The 25,551-nt window shown below is 44.9% G+C and overlaps 1 protein-coding gene across 1 annotated transcript in view; it reads right to left on the bottom strand.

Annotated features, from left to right (window-relative positions):
* The window catches only part of SEMA5A (semaphorin 5A), a 464,615-nt gene that overhangs the window by 346,426 nt on the left and 92,638 nt on the right, over nt 1-25,551 (bottom strand). Inside the window, exon 3 of the mRNA XM_080804210.1 lies at nt 7,688-7,756. The gene's annotated coding sequence lies outside the window, so the exon portion shown is untranslated. The remainder of the gene's footprint in view (nt 1-7,687; nt 7,757-25,551) is intronic.

Raw genomic sequence — 25,551 nt, 5'->3', positions numbered from 1 at the left:
GACCGTCCATACTGTCTGATGAAAAACGTGTGTGTGTGTGTGCATGTGTGTACACATCCACACACTCTCTTGTGTTCACAGCATCAGGCTCATGAAAAGATCATTTATTTAAAATAGCTGTGGTTTTCCTCTATTGGGCGGATACTGTAGCAGCCCACGATCACTTTACCAAAAATTCAAAGCGAAGACACAACCCTGGGCTTCAGCACACTGTCTTTAGACATCGAATTCATTGATCGCAATCCTGACCTAGTGGCCTTCACTAGTCTTAATAACATGATCTCTGTCTACATTTGTATCTACGATTCTATATACCTACATATCTACATGTGTATCTCCATGTAAGTTTCTGCATCTATATATCCGGGTCTGTATCTTTCTCTACGCCCATCTGTATCTATACTTCTATGTCTGTCTACCCACATCTACCTATATTTATGGCTTTATCTACATTAACCCAACTATAAATACATGTACACATTCAACTGACACAGATTTGTGCCCCCAGCATGGCAGGGACTCCATAGTCACTGTGGTTTTGTACATTTCAATATGTACATTCCATGTACATTTCATTACAAATTGACATTTCATTTCAGTAACATGTACATTTCAATAACAAATTGACAGGACATCGGCCTTCAGGGTTCTGAGCTTGCCTGAGCTCCATGACCTGACAGCCACGCTGTGTCGTGCTATTTTTATGTTTAAGAATATCTACTCCTTGAAGATGATGCTGATGAAATTCTCTGTGACACCGACAAGAGGTCCAAATGCTGAATTTAAGAAATGTAAATGCCCAGAAGGAACTGACATCTGATCTTACCGTGCAGAGAAGGGACCACTGGTCTCTGTCCCCATGCTATTAACTACTGTCACCTTCCTTTTCAGCCATCTTCCCATCTCACAGACAACCATCAGGGAAGAAGAGACTTGAGAGGGACCACACATCCTTTCCTCTCTAGGATACACTATGAAGAATGTTCCCTTATACTGGGAGATGGCAAAGACTACTCAGAAGGCAGGAGACTGGATTATTCAGGCCCCAGCTGGACAATCTGGTGACTGGCTATAATGGCTTCAGCAAATCTAATTATTTAATTATTGTAAAATCATGAAATAAACATCTTAAATGCAGCACAATCAGAAGGCTAGAGAGGCACATTTTTATTGCACTCTTAAGGACCGTTAGAGTAAGTTATGTTTTACAAAATTTCAGTCTAAATCACTTCATTAAATAACACAAATGTAATGAGTGCTTACTGTGTGCCAGAATGTTAAGTACTGGGAAGAGAAATGCAGTCAAGCCAAGGGCTTCACAGTCTGAACAGAGAAGACTGCATGGATCCAACTTTAAATTGCCATTGTGGGGACATGCACAGGAGTGCGGGGACACAGAGGAAGGGCGACCTCATTCATCTGGTCATGGAGAGGGAAGAGCGAGGTCCAGAGATGTGACATGTGAGTGGAGAAATGATGAACCCACAAACACCCACCCGCCAGACATCATGGGGAAAATTAAACCAAACACACCAAGTGTAGTTGGGAGTAAAGGGAGAATAATCCCGTTCCTTCCTCACGCAGCAAGCTCACAGACCTCCAGGCCTGTGCCCAAATTAGAAATAGGGTTTTTCTCGCCTAGTTGGGAAAATCCCAAAAGATCTATCCATCCTTCCGTCCATCCGCCCAACCATCCACACCTCTATAAACCCATCCATTCAACAAATAATTACTGACAGCTTATTTCTTGGGCTCTTCTCTATGTCTGGAGATGGACTGGTGATCGAAACAGGCAAAATCTCTGCCCTCGTGGAGCTTACCCTGGGTGGGGGGAGGGCAGAGATTATGCAAATGGTAGGGATGGTGGGCAAAGAGGCAAGGTCAAGGCACTGAACGCCCGGGGACTCCAGTGGGCAAGAGAATGAGCAGCTGAGCTTAAGAGGAAGTGGCCAAGAACGTTCAGGAATCGCACCACGGCAACGTGCCCTGAAACCAGATGAAGAGACTGCTTCAAAGAAGAGGAAGGGATGAGCGTAGGAGCGCTGCCGACTCACTGATGCACAGACTGCCAAATGCGATGCTGACGCAGCCTTGACCCCTCGGGTCAGCAACATGACGTTAACTGGTGACCGGAAGAGGCAGTACTGATGGAAGACTGGCGGTCCAAGTGAGTTCAAGAGGAAATGCAAACACAGGAACTGGGGACAAGAAATACAAGCAAGTGCTTTTAAGGAGTTTTTCCATTTAAAAAAGAAAAAAAAAGGAGAGATGTGGGTTGTAGCCAGAGGGGAAATGAAAACCAACAGGTCATTTTTTTTAAGATGGTAGATATTTGCATTCCTATTGGAAAGATCCAGAAAAGATCCAGAAAATGAAAACTGATGCTGGAAAGAGGGAAGAACAATTTAAGTACTATTTTTGACTAGGAGAGAAGGAACGGGGTCTCGGTGCCCAAGCTGGAAGCATGGCCTCAACTAGCCTTAGTCTGGGTGGCCACTAGGTGGGATTCATGACTGGCCAGCAGAGAAAGTGCCTTACCTTTCAACCATCCCTGTGGCAGGCAGGTGGCTTGCTGTGGGAGCAGGAGGCATAGTTCTCAAAAGGCATATGGGGTGGGGGGCACCTAGGTGGCTCAGTGGGTTAAGCCTCTGCCTTTGGTTCAGGTTATGATCCCAGGGTCCTGGGATCGAGTCCCGCATCGGGCTCGCTGCTCAGCAGGGAGCCTGCTTCCCTTCCTTTCTCTCTGCCTACTTGTGATCTCTGTCTGTCAAATAAATAAAATCTTAAAAAAAAAAAAAAAAGGCATATGGCCTCTGAGCTCTGAGCAAGGCCGTCACCCCCCACCCACCCAAAAACTAATCTGAGCTTGGTAAAAACTTAGACATACCCACCATATTTCTGACTGCTGGAAACCTAAAATCTGTTCACTATTCTTAGATACCCTTATATGAAAATATGGTGGTATTTACTTCCCAGAATCTCCTGACCATCTTTCCAACCTTTGCTTTTTCTGCTTCGGTTTAACCAATAATGGTTACTGTCCAAAGCCGTAAGCAAAAGCAAATGAAGCAAGATGACTCTGATCCCTTTGTGGCCTGGAAGGCTAAAAGAGATACAAACACACATGAAAACCACATGAAAAGCTCCAGTGGATAAAACATGAGCTGATTAGGTTTGCAGCCCTGAAGCTCTAGGATCCTCTCCAAGGCTTCTAGAGGCCACAACACAGGAAAGCCCCCAAGTCCCATGACATTCTAAAATCCAAACACAGGGTCATTTTTTTATGCCCTTAGGAAAGTTCGGCCAAAAAAGATCTTACGCACTGTTTGATCAAGGGGGCAAAATCCTTACAAGCACATGTAACCTTCAAACCCAGCAATTAACCTCACACTCACGTCCGCCCCTGGAACAGGCGCGTGAGAATGAACCGCACACGGGCGCCATCCCCAGCCTGACTCAAACACGAAGCAAAGGAAAGACACGGATTCTGAACTTGACCACACATGTGTGATTCACAAATGTTTAAAGCGGTCATAAAGCCAGAACAAAACATACTTGGCAGACACCCACCTAAACAAAAGAGGAAAAGGGCCAAAATCCCATATAGAAGAGACAGCAGGGTTTCCCCAGCTCCATAATGGGAATTCCCGTGCATTCTAACGCGGCTCGCGGAGGCAGACAATTGTCCTGTCAGGGAACTTGGAAAATGAGGAGTAAAGTGCATGTGACCAGGCAAATCAGACCCACACGAGCCTCCCCAGATCTTCTCCTGGAGATTTTCCACCAGGCTGACCAGGAAACAGGACAGGAAGAATAAGGAGCGGAGCCCACAGCTTGAGTGTTTCTGACATTATGAAGAATGACAGGCTGAATCTTCAGTCCAAAATACAGACACTCAGCATGTTTGAGCAAGGGATGCTCCTGTGTCCGTAATATACATAGAAATGCACCAAAAATACCACGGAATAAAATGCCAATCAGCTCAGCGACACCCACTGAAACACTGAGCGCAACTCGGCGAGCACGTTGGTTTTCCTACTTAGTCTCAGTCTCAGCAAACCCAGTCAAGCCTCTCACTGCCTCTCGCCACTCTCAGCTCATGCTCTTTCACTTTCCTGATTTTACAGCCAAGACATCTAGAAAACCAAGTAAAGTAAAGCGAGAGACCAGGGCTGTGGTTGGATCTGTCCAAACCTGGGTTGATCTCCATCTCAAAACAGAGAAATCCGGTCAGTTGTCTCTCTTCTGGAATGTGTAAGCTAGGAACCATTGTCGCAGACACATGAGAATGCATAAATAAGTTAGTATTTTAGGTGCGTGCTCTAAACTCAACAGGTGAGGACGTCAACCGATACATGCGGATTCCACAGCTCGGTCTCGATCTCGTGGTCACGCCACACAACACATACCGCAAACACCAGAAGTCAGGTACGAACATGAGACGTGAGAAGGAGCGCTGCGATAATGACCGATCATATCCAGCACAACGGGTTAAGTTCTATTATATAAAAAGCACTGAAACCGTTGTTAAAATATAGGCAAAGCTGTAGAACCTCTCAAAATGCAAAACCTAACCTTTCCCTAAGCAAGGGGATTAATGAAAGAATGAAACAATTTCAGGTGTCTGGCCGTAAACTAGATTTCTATTTGTAGGAAGAAGCAATGTGCAGCTGAGATCCCTCATTCACACAAATATCCTAATTGTCTGAACATCCTCATTAGAGTAAAAGTAGGGGTAGATTTTTGTCAGTGAGGAAAAAGAAAGGCGGACTATAACTATGAGACAAATTACAAAGAACAGGATATATTTTTAAATAACTGAAGTGGGGGCGCTTGGGTGGCTCAGTGGGTTAAGGCCTCTGCCTTCAGCTCGGGTCGTGATCTTGGGGTCCTGGGATCGAGCCCCACATCGGGCTCTCTGCTCAGCGGGGAGCCTGCTTCCCCCTCTCTGTCTGCCTGCCTCTCTGCCTCCTTGTGATCTCTCTCTCTGTCCAATAAATATATAAAATCTTAAAAAATAAAAATAAATAAAAAATAAAAATAAAAATATAAATAACTGAAGTGTTCTCTGAATTAGAAATGAGAATTTGTAATAATATCAAAAGAGAGTAGAGAAAAGTCTTTATTAAATTCCTAAGCACCAATTTCATTATGAAAAGAAAAAATATCTGGCAACATTGTAATAAATTTCTTCAAATTTAAAAGGATAAAGTCAACAAGCACATGAAATGGGGAAATATTAACAAAGAGTTAATGCTAAAAACAAATTCTGTTAAAATCAATAAAGGAAGTGCTGAATCTCAGTAACTAAATAAGCATAAAACAAAGACAAACAATTCTCTTACATATGTATGTCCCCTCTCTCTCTCCTTTCTCAAAGTAATGGTTAATTATCACATAATTAAGGGGCAGCTGGGTGGCTCAGTCAGTTGAGCACCTGCCTCTTGATCTTAGCTCAGGTCATGATCCTGGGGTTGTGAGTTGGGGCCCCAGGTTGGACTCCCTGCTAAACATGGAGCCTGCTTAAGATTCTACTCCTCTCCCCATGTTCACATGTGTTCTCTTCCTCTTTAAAAAAAAGGGGGGGGTGCCTGGGTGGCTCAGTGGGTTAAGCCTCTGCCTTGAGCTCAGGTCATGATCTCAGGATCCTGGGATTGAGTCCCGCATCAGGCTCTCTGCTCCACGGGGAGCCTGCTTCCTCCTCTCTCTCTCTCTGCCTGCCTCTCTGCCTACTTATGATCTCTCTCTGTCAAATAAAGAAATTTAAAAAAAAAATCACACAGTTAAAAAAAATTAACCAAATAACATAATGAAAAAATAATGGAACATATCAAAATGAAGGAATAGACAAAAAAAATTAATGATGCTCCATGATACTGAGGATTTACTAAAAGAGACCCTCTAACATATTATTAGTGAAGCATAAATATCTACAACACTTTTGCAAAGGCAATTGGCAATCTTATTGAAAATGCTTGGGTTTAAAACAGTAAGTCAACTGAAGTTATTCTGATGTAATGAATGAACCTCCAATTAAAAGAAAGCTTGATAATAGTGGTTGTTATTGTTCAAGAAACATACACTTTATGCACCAAATATCTCCTCTTCACAATATAGGCCATAGTGTGAGCTATAAGAAGCTGGAAAGCAGGACTGAAATCTAGGTATATGAGTGTAAGCTGTGCATCCCTTGGCAAGAGAGCAGAGGAAGGGACAGAGAGAGAGAAAGAGAGAGAGAGAGAGAGAGAATCCCAAGCAGGCTTCACACCAGGCTTAATCTCACGACTACAAGCAAGAACACGACCTGAGTCAAAACCAAGAGACAATTAATGACTGAGCCACCCAGGAGGTCCCCCTTCACCCATCTTTTTAGATGACAATCAGTACCGTAGTCAGATAGGCCTTCAGGTGCCAGAAGTATCTTTTCATAAGAAAAAGTACAAAAAACACAGAACCACCTCATTTGACCTATGTGGCAAAGGAAATCACCATGTTATCCCATGATTTACGTACATCAACCTTATCCAAACTGGACTCTTATAAACTGGTTTTTCTCATAACGAAAGAGGAAGATTTGATACCAGAACACTTTTGAGCAACACAATTATCAGACAGCCCAAAATAATTGCATGTTTGCCCCAATAAGTATAAACAATAGTATGTTTAAGCTATGTTTAAGGGTATAAAATAAAAACGTCACATTTAGAAATTCTACAGAGACCGAAAAGAGGAAATGCCATCTGGACTTACTTCATAAAAGAGCTGTACTTTCTAACAAACTAACAAAAGACACCAAGGGAACAACGCGTATCAAGTCTACATTGAGCAAAGCTGCTGTCTAGGTGCCTGCCTCACGCTAATACACTGGGGGCCAAGAGACTTCTGTCAAGCATTAGATACAAGACACACTTAACTGGAAAGAGTAGGTTTTTGCAATTCTGGTAGACTTCGTTATAACGTTATAAGTCACTTACGATTAAATTCTGAGCATCCAAGCCAAATGTTGTGTGAGGACTCATACCTACCGGCCACTAAAACATGCTCGTTCTGTGAGATCTCACTCTATGAGATCTTTGAGCGCTCTAAGCATGTGGATCAAGGCTCAGTCAACTATAGCGCCTGTGGGCCAAATCCAGCTCAGCTCCCACTGGTCTTGGTAAATAAAGTTTCGCTGGAACACAGCCCCATTTTCTCGTTTACCTACTGTCTGTGGCTTGCTTTAGTGCTACAGCACAGAGTGGAGTTGTTGCAATAGAGATTACAAGGCCAGCAAATCCTAAAATACCGACTACCTCACCCTTTCCAGAAAATATGTGCCGTCTCCTGATTTAGATTGCTGTTTGAAAAACTAATTTCTTAATATTCGTTGCTAGCTTCTCTTTAAGGGGATCTTTTTCAGATAGGGAAGAACGTAAAAAGTGTGTCTGCCTCATCCTCAGCCAGCATTCCTTATGCTAGGAGGCAGTATTTTGTTAGGGTTAAGAACACGGGTTCAAATCCCAGCTCTGCCTCTGACTGTTGGGAAGTTGTGAGAGTAACCCACCTCCCTGTGGCTCCATTCCCTTCTGAAAGCTTGTTCATTCACTGCCATTTTTAACAGCAGAGATAAGTGTTACTCATAAGCTATCAGTGTCACTATCTACAAATCTGTCGGTTTCTTCGTTTCCCATTGAGGTATCTGACTTACCAAGGAGGGAAAGGGGAGAGCGCTTCCTGGATCATGTATCACACTAAGGATCCACAGCAACTGGGCGCACTTGAAAAAAGAAAAGAAAAAAAAAAGATCCCGTTATTCCATTTTAAAGGAGGCTGTGGTCATTGCTTATCGATTCTAGAAACTCCCATTAAGGCCCAGCACAACCAGCAAGCTGCTTTAGCAGTGTGAGTCCTGGAGCAAAGTGACCCAGGACAGCTTGGAAATGACAAGATAGCCCATACACTGATGGGTTTTCTTCTTCAGAAAAAGAGAAAGAAAAATTTAAATGCTGTTAACGTATGCAAACAAATCTCATGAAACAACCAAAAGGACCATTATCTCGAAGCCGTCTGAATTACTTTAAGTATTTTGAACACCAGTTTCAGGTTGGTTGTGTGAATTTACCCATTTTATGATGGCCCTTTCATCCTGTTTTGGGGGGTATATTGTACCTTAAGTAATGCATTTGAAAAATAAAAAGTAAAGGCAAAAGGCATAGAATAAACTATACCAAAAAATTCAAGTTTGTATTTTTATTAACACATTAATTTATTTGGTGCACAATGTTGAGACTTTATTAGGAAAAGAACCATAAACCGTTAAAGTAGTCACTTCACTAAAATCAAGTAATCTCATTCCACCAGCTAACTGCCCCCCAATCTCATCAATTTAAGATAAAAATCCTGAAAACTTGATACTCTAATGTGACAGAAAGACTACCGCGAGACACCATGTTTACCAGAAACTGAAGAAATGGGTCACTTTTCCTTTCTGATTCATAAAGAGACATGTCCATTAGTAGTGAGGGATGCGTATTATTTCAAATCCTGCCTTGTAGGGCTCATGCGTGTTCTGCTGTCCTAGTTCACATAGCTTCTTTCTACTCCCCACGCTCTGCAGCTTCTGGCTCCCAATAAGCCGGGAACACACTGACATTGCCTATCCTGACATATACACTTGGGTAGCAGCTAGAATGATGATGAGAAAAAGGGAAGAAGAACTTCCCGGAACATTCTGGAACATTCTGGCTATTCCTCTCTGCAATGGTTCCCACACTCTCCACTTCAGTCATTATCCAAAGGCCATCTGCTTGCAGAAAATAAACTGAATTACAGCATCTGGAAGTTTGTAAAATTTCAGATCTGCCGAAATCAGCCAGTTGGAAGTCCTGAGGTTGAGAGGCCCGCGAGTGGCTAAGCGATGCTGTCTCTCCATGACGACCCCTGCTTCCACAAGGTGCTTTTCGTTAGTTCATGGGAAGCAAGGGGGTAATCCAAAGCAACACATTCAGAATTGCCCAGCAAGGCTCACACAGCCCAGGTGCGCACACACAGTAAAGCATCGCCAAGCCCAGTGTGGTCCCAGCTGAGTCTTTGAAAGCCCATGACATCATCCTTTGGACAGGAGGAGGTGCAGATGCGAATCCTTGAGGCCAAAAGAGGAGTAAGGGAGCTCTCCCCAAGGTAAGAAGGCATACTCAGCCCAGGAAAAATTCCTAGGAGCGGCCAAATCCTTTCTCAGACCACTAGTAATATCTCCTTTGGGTGTGGCAACAAACATGCTAGTTGGAACTTCTTTATAAAACAGCATGTTTGAATACACCAGCATCCTCTCTTGAGTCCTAAAATCTGTTTTAAAATCAGCACTAAAATTTCTTTGTATTGGTTTATTTCGTAGTTAAAATTCAAGTGACAAAGTGGCATAGTTGCTGCCAGGATTACCTAGCAATTTCCACAACCCTGCATGTGTCAGAATTAAATTTAAAACAGGGTTGAAAATTAGGCCTGGAGACTGAGCCCTCCCATCCTCCCTCAGTGCAGTCATAAGTTAGCGGATATGGTCTCCCCGCTAGGACATCCAAGAGTCAGCAGAGGATGGCCACCCTCTTAAACACCAAAAGACCCAGAGGCCAAAAAGGACACTGTTGTTCAGAATTCAGAATCATTGACTCAACCAGATAACTAGTCTAGGAAGAGGACATCCCAGCGTGGTGCAGGCAAGGACAGCCCACAGCACGGAAGGGTTGCTCCAGATCCAACTTTCTGACTTCGAAGTCGAGCCCCTTCCTTGTGGGAAGGCAACACTCCAATGGCAGAATGTCCAGTACAGAGTTCACGTGACTTGGAGGACAACGTGACTCCCTTCAGAAGCCGAAGCTTAAACTGGAAACCGCTTCCCAAAGCGGGATTGTGGGAAAGACACCCTGAAAGGTTCTTACTCTGTGTTTACATCAACGGTAAAAAAGACATCTTACATCCCGGGGCCTGACAGCCAAGCAACAGCATTGGGACCTTCTACTCCGCAAGGTCAACCATCTGAAAAGATGCCGTTCCACCGTCTAACTGAGTACGCCACCCTCCACACGACACCCACACGTGCCAAGCCGCACAGGCTCGGGAGAAGAAGCCACAGCAACAAGGCAGTGACCTTGTATAAGAGCTCAGTGAAAGTCACGGACAAAGCCTCCTCCGGGTCTGCAGGCTGAGCGCTCCCCTCCCCCCCCGCAGTGAGGTCACAGATTACCTGGTGCAGAAACCATAAATCACTGACATATTCTAGAAAACGAAGAAGAAAGTCAAAAGGTAAAGAAACTACAAAGCCCCAGAGGGTTGCCTCGGGCTGGGGGTCAGACTATTTTAAAATGGATATTTAACTACCCATTGAATAAGAAACACTTTAGGTTTTATTGAAACAAAAATGTCCCCATTTGACTCTATTCCATATTATCCTTATTCTTCTCTTTTAGCTCAGGAGCCACTTTAGCAGAAATAACATCCGAGGTCCTCTGCGTCAGAATTCTCAGGGAGAGACTCACTCCAGAAAACACTGCCCTTGCACACGCGTGTGCCCAGCTGTCCCTGCAACAGCCCTTGGTGATTCACAAGCAATAAACTTTCCCTAGAAGCTGCACCCCGTAGCCGCCTTCACAGGCTCTTAAAACTGTCTCTTCATTGAAATGCATAAATAAAGTTTAAACATCAATTATAAGTTACTAAGTGCCCATCAGCACAAGGGTTTCTGTTAAAATATGCAACCTCCCCAGCCCGACCTACTCAGAATGAGGAAAAATGGAGATTTAAACATTCTTCTAGAAACCAAAGGTCGGCTGAGCAGTGGCCTTTCTCCTACAGATATAGGAGAGAAATTAAAATTTCAGGTCAGTCTTAAAAGCTCAATTTAGAAACTGTACCACAGTAAAATCACAAGGAATACAATGAAAATAGATGAGACCACTTGGCATCATAAAGATGTTTAATGGAGTCCTGGAAAGAACCCCTCCCCCCGTCCCCCACCAGGTACAGGCTCAGAGAACCTATAAACTGTTAGACCAGGGTTTCCCAACTCGCGAGAATTGTACCAGTGGTCACAGGGCTCAACTAAGCAACATCCTGTACTCAGTCAATCAGTCAATCACCTGTCACATGGCCCCATGGCCATGCTCGGGAGGTGGTCAGACGACAAAGCAAGAACCACTCCGGAGCTCATCCAAGACAGTCTACAACTGGTTGACCCAATTCTGTAAAACTGTGGAGGGGAGGGAGGTTGCTTCCAGGCTGAAGAGCCAAGGAGAGCTTCCCGGAAGAAGCGAAAGGCGATCCGGGGTTTCGGGGAGAGGTAGGATGTTCGAGAAGACGGTCAAGTGTGTGAGTGAGGTGTATCACAGGGGAAGCAAGCGGCAGATGGGGCAGGAACAGCCAGGATCACTAGATGCAACAAAGAGCCATTTGGCCAGAGCCGTACTGGGTTGGAGCATGAATGTCTGGTACCCCCTGGGGCAGGGTGAACTGAGGAACCCCCAGGTGTGGGGCCAGCAGACAGGAGACTGAAGGTCATCTAAGAAGAACAAAGAAAGTCACCTAAGGTGGAAAGGCAAGACTGGAGGGGCTGTGAGGGCCAACACGGAGAGCCGGAGAGCCGGCCTCTACTCGGACTTGTGCGGGAAAACAAGAAAGCAATCGGGAGAACGGATTCCAGGTGGGAGCCCCGGGCTGGGGAACAGGCAGGGGACAGCCTGCTGCCAAGCATGGCTAAGCATGGGCAAGGCTCAAAGGAGCCACTCTACGGACGGACCTCCCGGACCAGAAGAGCAGCCGATGAGGGAACGCTATCCTGAGAAAAAGACGAGATTTCATCCCGAGGAGGGGGTCCCTGAAGGCTCGTGAAGTACCAGAACGAGAGTAGGATTGAGGACGATCAGTACAACATGGCAGCTCCGCAGGGGGACAGACAAGAAGGGGAGAAACCAGAGGCCAGAAGCAGCTGCGACTGAGAGCTCGAGATTATAAATACTAAAGAAAAAGCAAAAACACACACACACACACAAAAGAAAATTCACAAACAAAAAACAAACCCCCACACAACTATAAATCACAGCCCATTTTTACAAACTATCACGTGTACAGAAAGTCTAGAAACTGGGCATGGACTCGATGAGCAAATGTCCCTGGATGTAAGACAATAATGCAACTAACAAGAATGCGAACTTTCTCGCTGCGAGCTGACGTACGGATTCAGGGAGGGGTATTATTACTGGTGGCTCGCCAGTCTAAGGCCACTGCTTTGGCCGGGAAGAACCATCTGGAGAGTCTACAGGCAGAGGCGGACAGGGCTGCCGAGGATCAGCCGACTCTGCACACATGGCCCCTTTCCAAGACCATCTCTAGTTCGGCTCTTCCCGAATGAGGTCACCTTGGACGATCTCCGTCCATCACTTCACATACATGTGCCCCACTGGACCGTGCTCGGAGAAATCAACAGTGGGCATTTAGGGTAAAGAAAGATGCTGCCGGAAGGGCAGGGAGGCTCCTGTGGGCTGGGAGGTGGGGTATGCACGGTGCCCGAAAACCGCAGCCATTCAGAGAAGGAAAGGAGAGGCCCTGGGTGGCTCAGTCAGTGAAGCGTCTGTCTGCCTTCAGCTCAGGTCATGATCCCGGGGTCCTGGGATGGAGCCCCTCGTCGGGCTCCCTGCTCAGCGGGGGAGTCTGCTTCTCCCTCTCCCTCTGCCTCTCCCCCCACTTGTGCTCGCTCGCTCTCTCAAATGAATAAATAAAATATTTTTTAAAAAGGAAAAGAAAAGGAGGTGCCTGTAGCAAGAACAGAGAAAGAGCAATTGAGGAGGCAAACATGGCAGAGGAGAGTGGGGCAGGGGCAGGAAGGGGGGAGGGGGCACCTGGGAAGAGGAGCAAGGGCGGGACAAGCACCCAAGAAGCAGCGGGCAGAGACCTGGGCGCTCTGACAAGGTGCAGGCTTTTTTTTTTTTTTTTTTTTAATTTTCAGCATAACAGTATTCATTGTTTTTTCACCACACCCAGTGCTCTATGCAATCTGTGCCCTCCCTAATACCCAACACCTGGTTCCCCCAACCTCCCACCCCCTCCCCGCCCCTTCAAAACCTTCAGGTTGTTTGTCAGAGTCCATAGTCTCTCATGGTTCACCTCCCCTTCCAATTTCCCTCAACTCCCTTCTCCTCTCCATCTACCCTTGTCCTCCATGTTATTTGTTATGCTCCACAAATAAGTGAAACCATATGATACTTGACTCTCTCTGCTTGACTTATTTCACTCAGCATAATCTCTTCCAGTCCCGTCCATGTTGCTACAAAAGTTGGGTATTCATCCTTTCTGATGGAGGCATAATACTCCATAGTGTATAGGGACCACATCTTCCTTATCCATTCATCTGTTGAAGGGCATCTTGGTTCTTTCCACAGTTTGGTGACCATGGCCATTGCTGCTATAAACACTGGGGTACAGATGGCTGCCCAGAGCAATCTATACTTTTAATGCCATTCCGATCAAAATTCCACCGGTATTTTTCAAAGAGCTGGAGCAAATAATCCTAAAATTTGTATGGAATCAGAAGAGACCCCGAATTGCTAAGGAAATGTTGAAAAACAAAAATAAAACTGGCAGCATCGCGTTACCTGATTTCAAGCTTTACTACAAAGCTGTGATCACCAAGACAGCATGGTACTGGCATAAAAACAGACACATAGACCAGTGGAACAGAGTATAGAGCCCAGATATGGACCCTCAACTCTATGGTCAAATAATCTTTGACAAAACAGGAAAAAATATACAGTGGAAAAAAGACAGTCTCTTCAATAAATGGTGCTGGGAAAACTGGACAGCTATATGTAGAAGAATGAAACTCGACCATTCTCTTACACCGTACACAAAGATAAACTCGAAATGGATAAAAGATCTCAACGTGAGACAGGAATCCATCAGAATCCTCGAGGAGAACATAGGCAGTAACCTCTCTGATATCAGCCACAGCAACTTCTTTCAAGATATGTCTCCAAAGGCGAAGGAAACAAAAGCGAAAATGAACTTTTGGGACTTCATCAAGATCAAAAGCTTCTGCACAGCAAAAGAAACAGTCAACAAAACAAAGAGGCAACCCACGGAATGGGAGAAGATATTTGCAAATGACAGTACAGACAAAAGGTTGATATCCAGGATCTATAAAGAACTCCTCAAACTCAACACACACAAAACAGACAATCATATTAAAAAATGGGCAGAAGATATGAACAGACACTTCTCCAATGAAGACATACAAATGGCTACCAGACACATGAAAAAATGTTCATCATCACTAGCCATCAGGGAGATTCAAATCAAAACCACATTGAGATACCACCTTACACCAGTTAGAATGGCCAAAATTAGCAAGACAGGAAACAACGTGTGTTGGAGAGGATGTGGAGAAAGGGGAACCCTATTACACTGTTGGAGGGAATGCAAGTTGGTGCAGCCACTTTGGAGAACAGTGTGGAGATTCCTCAAGAAGTTAAAAATAGAGCTTCCGGGGGGGAGGAGTCAAGATGGCGGAGAAGTAGCAGGCTGAGACGACACCGGGTAGCAGGAGATGAGCTAGACAGCTTATCTAACCACTGTGAACACCTACAAATCCAACGGGAAATCGAAGAGAAGAAGAGCAACAGTTCCAGAAACAGAAAATCGATCACTTTCTGAAAGGTAGGACCTGCGGAGAAGTGAATCCAAAGCGACGGGAAGATAGACCCCGGGGGGAGGGGCCGGCACCCGGCAAGCGGCGGAGCGACGGGAGCACAAAATCGGGACTTTTAAAAGTCGGCTCCACTGGGAGACATCGCTCCAGAGGCTAAACCGGGGGGAAACATAGGCGGGGTCAGCATAACCCCAGGTCCCGCGGGGTCAAAGAAGGACCGGGGGTGTCTGACTGCCGCAGAGCTCGCAGGTATTAGAGCGGGGAAGCCGGCTACAGCGACAAAGCCGAGGAGTGAGCTCTAAGCCCGGGGTTACCTTGTGCCGGTCGCAGGCTGGGTGGGCTCGGAGCGCGGCCGGAGGCCACGGAGACTGAAGCGACCCGGTGCTTTTCTCCAACTCCAGCAATTGACTGCTTTCCTCGAGGCGCGACCGCAGGCCAGGGAGGCGGGGCGGTTGGGCGCTTTGCTCTGAGAGCGCACTGAGGAGCGGAACCCCAAGCTCTCGGCTCCTCCGGGCCGGAGACTGGGCGGCCGCCATCTTCATTCCCGTCCTCCGGACTCTACGGAAAGCGCTCAGGGAACAAAAGCTCCCGAAAGCAAACCCGAGCGGATTCCTTAGCCCGGCCCCTGGCAAGGGCGGTGCAATTCCGCCTGAGGCAAAGACACTTGAGAATCACTACAACAGGCCCCTCCCCCAGAAGATCAACAAGAAACCCAGCCAAAACCAACTTCGCTCACCAAGAACAGCAGAATTCCACAGCAGGAGAAAGCAAATCTTATCTGGACAAAATGACAAGGCGGAAAAACTCACCTCAAAAAAAAAGAAGAGGCCGTACTGAAGGCTGGAGACCTAATCAATACGGACATAGGTAACATGACAGATCTAGAGTTCAGAATGACAATTCTCAAGGTTCTAGCCGGGCTCGAAAAAGGCATAGAAGATATTAGAGAAACCCTCTCCGGAGAGATAAAAGCCCTTTCTGGAGAAATAAAAGAACTAAAATCTAACCAAGTTGAAATCAAACAAAGCTATTCATGAGGTGCAATCAAAAATGGAAGCTCTCACTGCCAGGATAAATGAGGCAGAAGAAAGAATTAGTGACATAGAAGACCAAATGATAGAGAATAAAGAAGCTGAGCAAAAGAGAGACAAACAAATACTGGACCACGAGGAGAGAATTCGAGAGATAAGTGACACCATAAGACGACACAACATTAGGATAATTGGGATTCCAGACAAAGAAGAAAGAGAGAGGGGAGCAGAAGGTATATTGGAGACAATTATTGGAGAGAATTTCCCTAATATGGCAAAGGGAACAAACAACAAAATCCAGGAAATGCTAAGAACGCCCCTCAAAATCAATAAAAATAGGTCCACACCTCGTCACCTGATAGTAAAATTTACAAGTCTGAGCGACAAAGAGAAAATCCTGAAAGCAGCCCGGGAAAAGAAGTCTGTAACATACAAGGGTAAAAACATTAGATTGGTAGCGGACCTATCCACAGAGACCTGGCAGGCCAGAAAGAACTGGCATGATATATTCAGAGCACTAAACAAGAAAAACATGCAGCCTAGAATACTATATCCGGCTAGGCTATCATTGAAAATAGGAGAGATAAAGAGCTTCCAGGACAAACAAAAGCTGAAAGAATTTGCAAACACCAAACCAGCTCTACAGGAAATATTGAAAGGGGTCCTCTAAGCAAAGAGAGACCTTAAAAGTAGTAGATCAGAAAGAAACAGAGACAATATACAGTAACAGTCACCTTACAGGCAATACAATGGCACTAAATTCATGTCTCTCAATAGTTACCATGAATGTTAATGGGCTAAATGCCCCAATCAAAAGACACAGGGTATCAGAATGGATAAAAAAACAAAACCCATCAATAGGCTGCCTACAAGAAACTCATTTTAGACCCGAAGACACCTCCAGATTTAAAGTGAGGGAATGGAAAACAATGTACCATGCTAATGGACATCAGAAGAAAGCTGGGGTGGCAATCCTTATATCAGATCAATTAGATTTTAAGCCAAAGACTATACTAAGAGATGAGGAAGGACACTATATCATACTCAAAGGGTCTGTCCAACAAGAAGATCTAACAATTTAAAATATCTATGCCCCTAACATGGGAGCAGCCAACTATATAAACCAATTAATAACAAAATCAAAGAAATACATCGACAGTAATACAATAATAGCAGGGGACTTTAACACTCCCCTCACTGAAATGGACAGATCATCTAAGCAAAAGATCAACAAGGAAATAAAGGCCTTAAATGACACACTGGACCAGATGGACATCACAGATATATTCAGAACATTCCATCCCAAAGCAACAGAATATACATTCTTCTCTAGTGCACATGGAACATTCTCCAGAATAGACCACATCCTGGGTCATAAATCAGGTCTCAATCGGTACCAAAAGATCGAGATCATTCCCTGCATATTTTCAGACCACAATGCTCTGAAGCTAGAACTCAATCAGAAGAGGAAATTTGGAAAGAACACAAATACATGGATACTAAACAGCATCCTTCTAAAGAATGAATGGGTCAACCAGGAAATTAAAGAAGAATTGAAAAAAATCATGGAAACAAATGAAAATGAAAACACAACAGTTCAAAATCTGTGGGACACAACAAAGGCAGTCCTGAGAGGAAAATATATAGCAGTGCAAGCCTTTCTCAAGAAACAAGAAAGGTCTCAAATACACAACCTAACCCTACACCTAAAGGAGCTGGAGAGAGAACAACAAAGAAAGCCTAAACCCAGCAGGAGAAGAGAAATCATAAAGATCAGAGCAGAAATCAATGAAATAGAAACTAAAAAAACAATAGAACAAATCAACAAAACTAGGAGCTGGTTCTTTGAAAGAATTAATAAGATTGATAAGCCTCTGGCCAGACTTATCAAAAAGAAAAGAGAAAGGACACAAATAAATAAAATCATGAATGAAAGAGGAGAGATCACAACCAACACCAAAGAAATACAAACAATTATAAGAACATACTACGAACAACTCTATCGCAACAAATTTGACAATCTGGAAGAAATGGATACATTTCTAGAGATGTATAAACTACCACAACTGAACCAGGAAGAAATAGATAACCTGAACAGACCCATAACCAGTAAGGAGATTGAAACAGTCATCAAAAATCTCCAAACAAACAAAAGTCCAGGACCAGACGGCTTCCCAGGGGAATTCTACCAAACATTTAAAGAAGAATTAATTCCTTTCTCCTGCAACTGTTCCAAAAAATAGAAATGGAAGGAAAACTTCCAAACTCATTCTATGAGGCCAGCATCACCTTGATCCCAAAACCAGACAAGGATCCCACCAAAAAAGAGAATTACAGACCAATATCCTTGATGAACACAGATGCGAAAATTCTCACCAAAATACTGGCCAATAGGATCCAACAGTACATTAAAAGGATTATTCACCACGACCAGGTGGGATTTATTCCAGGGCTGCAAGGTTGGTTCAACATCCGCAAATCCATCAATGTGATACAATACATTAATAAAAGAAAGAGTAAGAACCATATGATACTCTCAATAGATGCTGAAAAAGCATTTGACAAAGTGCAGCATCCCTTCCTGATTAAAACTCTTCAAAGTGTAGGGATAGAAGGCACATACCTCAATATTATCAAAGCCATCTATGAAAAACCCACCGCAAATATCATTCTCAATGGAGAAAAACTGAAAGCTTTTCCGCTAAGGTCAGGAACACGGCAGGGATGTCCGTTATCACCACTGCTGTTCAATATAGTACTAGAAGTCCTAGCCTCAGCAATCAGACAACAAAAAGAAATTAAAAGCATCCAAATCGGCAAAGAAGAAGTCAAACTCTCACTCTTTGCAGATGATATGATACTATATGTGGAAAACCCAAAAGGCTCCACTCCAAAACTGCTAGAACTTATACAGGAATTCAGTAAAGTGTCAGGATATAAAGTCAATGCACAGAAATCAGTCGCATTTCTTTACACTAACAACAAGACAAAAGAAAGAGAAATTGAGGAGTCAGTCCCATTTACAATCGTACCCAAAACCATAAGATACCTAGGAATAAATCTAACCAAAGAGGCAAAGAATCTATACTCAGAAAACTATAAAGTACTCATGAAAGAAATTGAGGAAGACACAAAGAAATGGAAAAATATTCCATGCTCATGGATTGGAAGAACAAATATTGTGAAAATGTCTATTCTACCTAAAGCAATCTACGCATTTAATGCAATCCCTATCAAAATCCCATCCATTTTTTTTAAAGAAATAGAACAAATAATCCTAAAATTTATATGGAACCAGAAAAGACCTCAAATAGCCAAAGGAATATTGAAAAAGTAAGCCAAAGTCGGTGGCATCACAATTCCAGACTTCAAGCTCTATTACAAAGCTGTCATCATCAAGACAGTATGGTACTGGCACAAAAACAGACATATAGACCAATGGAACAGAATAGAGAGCCCAGAAATAGACCCTCAACTCTATGGTCAACTAATCTTCGACAAAGCAGGAAAGAATATCCAATGGAAAAAAGACAGCCTCTTCAACAAATGGTGCTGGGAAAATTGGACAGCCACATGCAGAAAAATGAAATTGGACTATTTCCTTACACCACACACGAAAATAGACTCAAAATGGATGAAGGACCTCAATGTGCGAAAGGAATCTATCAAAATCCTTGAGGACAATGCAGGCAGCAACCTCTTTGACCTCAACCGCAGCAACTTCTTCCTAGGAACATCGCCAAAGGCAACAGAAGCAAGGGCAAAAATGAACTATTGGGATTTCATCAAGATCAAAAGCTTTTGCACAGCAAAGGAAACAGTTAACAAAACCAAAAGACAACTGACAGAATGGGAGAAGATATTTGCAAACGACATATCAGATAAAGGGCTAGTATCCAAAATCTATAAAGAGCTTATCAAACTCAATACCCAAAGAACAAATAATCCAGTCAAGAAATGGGCAGAGGACATGAACAGACATTTCTGCAAAGAAGACATCCAGATGGCCAACAGACACATGAAAAAATGCTCCACATCACTCGGCATCAGGGAAATACAAATCAAAACCACAATGAGATACCACCTCACACCAGTCAGAATGGCTAAAATTAACAAGTCAAGAAATGACAGATGCTGGCGAGGATGCGGAGAGAGGGGAACCCTCCTACACTGTTGGTGGGAATGCAAGCTGGTGCAACCACTCTGGAAAACAGTGTGGAGGTTCCTCAAAAAACTGAAAATAGAGCTACCCTACGACCCAGCAATTGCACTCCTGGGTATATATCCTAAAGATACAAACGTGGTGCTCCGAAGGGGCACGTGCACCCGAATGTTTATAGCAGCAATGTCCACAATAGCCAAACTGTGGAAAGCGCCTAGATGTCCATCAACAGATGAATGGATAAAGAAGATGTGGTATATATACACAATGGAATACTATGCAGCCATCAAAAGACATGAAATCTTGCCATTTGCGACGACGTGGATGGAACTAGAGGGTATCATGCTTAGCGAAATAAGTCAATCGGAGAAATATAACTATCATATGATCTCTTTGATATGAGGAAGTGGAGATGCAAGGTGGGGGGGTTTGGGGGGAGGTAGGAAAAGAAAAAATGAAAAGATGGGATTGGGAGGGAGACAAACCATAAAAGACTCAATCTCAAGAAACAGACTGAGGGTTGCGGGGGGGAAGGGGGATGGGAGAGGGTGGTGGGGAAATGGACATTGGGGAGGGTATGTGCTATGATGAGTGCTGTGAAATGTGTAAACCAGACGATTCACAGACCTGTACCCCTGGGGATAAAAATACATTATATGTTTATTAAAAAAAAAAAAAAAAAGAAAAAAAAAAAAAAAAAAAAAAAAAGAAATGATAGATGCTGGCGAGGATGCGGAGAGAGGGGAACCCTCCTACACTGCTGGTGGGAATGCAAGCTGGTGCAACCACTCTGGAAAACAGTGTGGAGGTTCCTCAAAAAACTGAAAATAGAGCTACCCTACGACCCAGCAATTGCACTCCTGGGTATATATCCTACAGATACAAACATGGTGCTCCGAAGGGGCACGTGCACCCGAATGTTTATAGCAGCAATGTCCACAATAGCCAAACTGTGGAAAGCGCCTAGATGTCCATCAACAGATGAATGGATAAAGAAGATGTGGTATATATACACAATGGAATACTATGCAGCCATCAAAAGACATGAAATCTTGCCATTTGCGACGACGTGGATGGAACTAGAGGGTATCATGCTTAGCGAAATAAGTCAATCGGAGAAAGACAACTATCATATGATCTCTTTGATATGAGGAAGTGGAGATGCAAGGCGGGGGGGTTGGGGGGAGGTAAGAAAAGAAAAAATGAAAAGATGGGATTGGGAGGGAGACAAACCATAAAAGACTCAATCTCAAGAAACAGACTGAGGGTTGTGGGGGGGAGGGGAGACGGGAGAGGGTGGTGGGGAAATGGACATTGGGGAGGGTATGGGCTATGATGAGTGCTGTGAAATGTGTAAACCTGACGATTCACAGACCTGTACCCCTGGGGATAAAAATACATTATATGTTTATTAAAATAAAAAAATTAAAAAAAAAAAATAGAGCTTCCCTTTGACCCTGCAATTGCACTACTGGGTATTTACCCCAAAGATACAGATGTAGTGAAAAGGTGCTGGCTTTTAAGGACTGAAATGGTAGCAGGCAGCCTGGGGCCCTGGCAAGAGGGAGGAGGGCGGGACCTCAGCTCCCAGCCACGCCCACATTCCTAAGCAAAAATTCCAGCCTTCAGGAAAACCTCCTAAAGCAAATGCACAGAAAGCATATGAAGAAGGTCTATGGTGACAGCGGTGGCCGGTCCAGCGCCGTCCCAGGTGTGTCTGCAGAGCAGCCCTGCCCGTTGGCTCCAGGCTGTGCCGGCTGGCGCCAGGAGCTGGCTGGGGGAGCAGCCTCACCCTGATCTCCCCAAATACAAGACCGCTGACTGCTTTCATTCAAGACAGGCTCAGGACTCAAACGTTAAAAGTTCGGGGGTTTTGGTATCTGAGGCCACCTGGGTGGCTCAGCGGGTTAAAGCCTCTGCCTTTGGCTCAGGTCATGATCCCAGTGTCCTGGGATGGAGCCCCACATCAGGAATCTCTGCTCAGCAGGGAGCCTGCTTCCCTTCCTCTCTCTTCCTGCCTCTCTGCCTACTTGTGATCTCTGTCAAATAAATAAATAAAATCTTAAAAAAAAAAAGTTAGGGGGTTTATTTCTTTTCTTTTTTTTTTTTAAAGGTAGGTCTGCTGATAGGTTCTGTATCGCCCCCTCGACTATGAAGGCTGTCAGATGTGGCTATTTGAAAATGCTGAGAGCAGCATGAGAACGTGTCCCAACTCAGGATTTTTTTTTCTTTTTTGAAAGAGGTTCCAGCGCCCGTAGGTACCTGTGCTGCTCCCCGGCCAAATTCTGCAGCGTCAAACAGCCGGAAGTCAGTAGTGTTTCCATAAGCAGGCATCAGGGCAAACAGCAGGGGCTTTCGAAAGCCAGAAATCTCCCATGAACGTGCGTGACACGACACATGTACAGCGAGGAAAAGAAACCACTTAAATCAGGGCTTGAGAGTTGTTAACTATACAGTAACACTGCACCCAAAAAGCAAACGGTTTGCCTTCTTTTCCTCATCATACACGTGGCCAATCAGACATTTTCCTGCTCACACTTGAGCTCAGAATGTGTGGAAGAACGACAAGCACAAAGCCAGTGCGGCGCGGAAGGGCTCCGGGCTCAGGGAATTCACCCTTGGGAAGAGCTTTCCCCAAATCACACACGATCTCTGTAGTCACCAGCTAATTGTTTTCCGTACAAATAATGCCACGTACAGATCGATACCAGTTAATAAAGAATCCGAGTCATCTCAGGTGCACGTTCAAAAGACAAGTGCGGGATGTCACAATTTCCCTTCCTTAAATCTCTGGCTGTCTTGGGGCCAAAGCCCCAGACCAGCCCCAGGGACGGCTGGGGCTTTGTGGACAGCGTGCCCTCGCATGGGGACACAGGGCTCACATTTGGGTCACTTAATGATGCAATCAGCTGGCCCTGAGACCAGCAGAGGCAAATCCTACCTCCCTGAACAGAGTAACAGGCGCTTCCGAAAGTTGAATCCAAAGACAAAGAGAAATGCACTTGGACTTGGAGCTTTCACACCCAGATCCGCCATGACCGCCCCCTTCTTCCGACAGGTGGTGGTCACTGTGCAACCTGCTGGTTTAGCAGCATGAAACACTGCGGAAGCCTGCAGAAAAGGGAAGGCGGAAACTGGGATTTCATTTCTCCAAGCACTGACTGGTCCTAACGACATCTGGGAAGAAAGCAACCCAGCTGTTCCCCATTTAGTCTCCATGCAGAGTCACCCCGTGCAGAACGCTGAAAGCTGGTAGGAGCTGCTGACCCTGGAAGGCGACACTGTCTGAGCCACTGGAACGGAGCTGGAGTGAAAGACCTCCCACCTCCTAACTCCCAGACCGGACGGTGAGATGTGGTCTGAGCCGCCGAGACACACGGGAACAGAGGGAGGAAAAAGAGACGGGCAAAAGGCAACTGCGCAGCTGCTTTAAACACGGGCCGTTTCTGAAATCAGCTCTCTAAGGATGTCACCATCTCTGAAGAGTGACTTTATTTCTGCCACGATGGGCCAAATTTTCAAAGAACAGCCTTGCGTTCCACGAGGCAATTCCGAAGGGCTTGCACAATTGGTTGATTTGCATGGGCACTTGGCCCCTCAGCTTTCATTCTGACGGCTACATTCATCCATCCTCTGTAGACTAAAAATCTCACCACTCGGAAAGAGAAGCGCATCTGAGGCTTGTGGAAAAATGGGCCCCCCCATGCCTATTCACTCAAAACAACGCATCCAGTAAGACTGACCCTGGAAGCAGAGGTTTGCCCACACAACAGACGGCCAAGATTCAGTTCTAAATCTCGATTCAAGATGTAATTCCTAGATCAAAATTTAACTTTAAAAGAATTACTGAATTACAAAATATAACTTTAAAAAAAACTACTGGATTACTCATGTTACTTAACGCCAAGAAAGTAGGCAGGAAGGGCTTGGGTTCTTAGATCAGTCCTTCAGTCATTTCCTAGGAAGAGGGAAAGGTCTGCCACAGATCAAATGCACCAGCGGCACCAGAGCCTTCCCAGAGCAGAGCTGAACTGAGCAGACAAAGGGGCGTGCGCGAGCTTGGAGAAAGAGGACTCCTTATCCCGGCCAAGAGGGCTGACCACGGGATTCACAAAGAACTGTTAGCAAAACGGAAGTGGAGTCAATCACTCACAAAAATATTTTCAAAAAAAAAAAAAAAAAGAAAGAAAAGAACAGATAACAGGTTTTAGAAGTTGCTAGTCACAAAGGAGGCTCTCTCTCCAACTCCGGAGGAAGAAATGAAAAGCTCCTCTCCTCCAATTCAGACGGAGTGACAGGTCGGTAGGACGCAGGCTAGCCAACCCAACACGCACGCTGGTCAACGTCAGTTCCGGGTCTTCTGTGACTTACCTAGTTTGCGCACCTCAAGCCCGAGACTGCTGTTTTACATGCGATAGGGTGCCCTGGGCCCGGCAAATTTTGTTTTGACTTGGAAAGCAAACTATGGTATTGTTTTCTGGTTTAAACCCAGCGAGGACTCCCAAGTCATTTCAAAACTTCCACCTCCCCGAAGACCAACTGAAATTAGTCCCGACTACCGGTTGGGTCTTCCAGGTCAAAGGTGGGCACCCAGGGCTGCCCAAGGAAACAGCAACTCAATTTAACGCCGGTCAGGATGCTGAAAGATGGGACTCATCCCTCTTAAGGGTCTCTTTCATGTTTTTAAGACAAACAGAAGGCTTAACACTGGAAGAATCCTTGGGGGTGTTGTATAACCAAAAATCTAATCCTGTTCTATTTGTCATCCTCTCAATATAAATTTGGGATAAAAATAAGAAGTAGGCTACTACGCAGGGAACCAGATGGTGTCTTACCTTCCTATAAACACGGCTGTGTTTAGAGTGTTTACACGTGCGGGGGAGGAAAAAAGATTTTCTTTTTTTACATTTGGCAATGAGTCACGTTGTCCATTTCAGGACCAACAGTACTGAAACTTCCTCCCCACGAAAAACCAGCGCAGCCTCCCTAATGTTTAAAAACACAGTGTCAGCTGCCTTAGATTAGTCATGAAGCCCTCTTCCCCAACCCGCAGCTCCACGAAGGACACAATCTGATCAAAGTGGACTCAGTAAATGCCACCAGCAGGCCAGGACTGTCCGGTTGCAAGCCGGCTGCTTCTTTGTAGGAGTCCGGACGCTTCTTTCATTTTTCTGTGCTAATATGCCCTTAAATTGTCAAGCCAGGAGGCTGACTTAACAGTCCCCCATTTGCCTGCATTGCTGCCCCCATCCTTGTTGAGCAACATGCTCAGGGATCGAATCTAGGAAAGGGCTGGGCTGAGTCATCTAGGGATGTTTCTGAGCTTACTGATTAGAAAAGGAGCCGCAGGTAATCCCCCACGACCTCGTTCAATAAAAGCCCACTGCCCTGAAGCGACTGGAGCATAAACAGAACCAGTTGAAAACGGCAGACCACATTTTACAAAATGGTATTTCATTTTCCACTGACAAGCCCCGCCAGCAAGTGTGTCACCACAGGTGACGCTGGAAGGACTATGCCTGGGAGGGTTTGCCCTGCCCCAGCAGCGGGGTTGGGTTTGTGTCTCCTCTTCATAAAGCATCAAGTAAACGAATCCCTCCCCTGTTGAGTAAAAAGCATGAAACGGACGCCTGGTGTTGATTTGTTTTGTTGGCTCCTACAAGCTGCTGGGATGGTTAACTGCCCTC

This window comes from Martes martes (assembly GCF_963455335.1).
Source record: "Martes martes genome assembly, chromosome: 5".
NCBI lineage: Eukaryota > Metazoa > Chordata > Mammalia > Carnivora > Mustelidae > Martes > Martes martes.
Note: the sequence above shows the minus strand (reverse complement) of the source record. Positions and strands in the feature narration are given on the sequence as shown.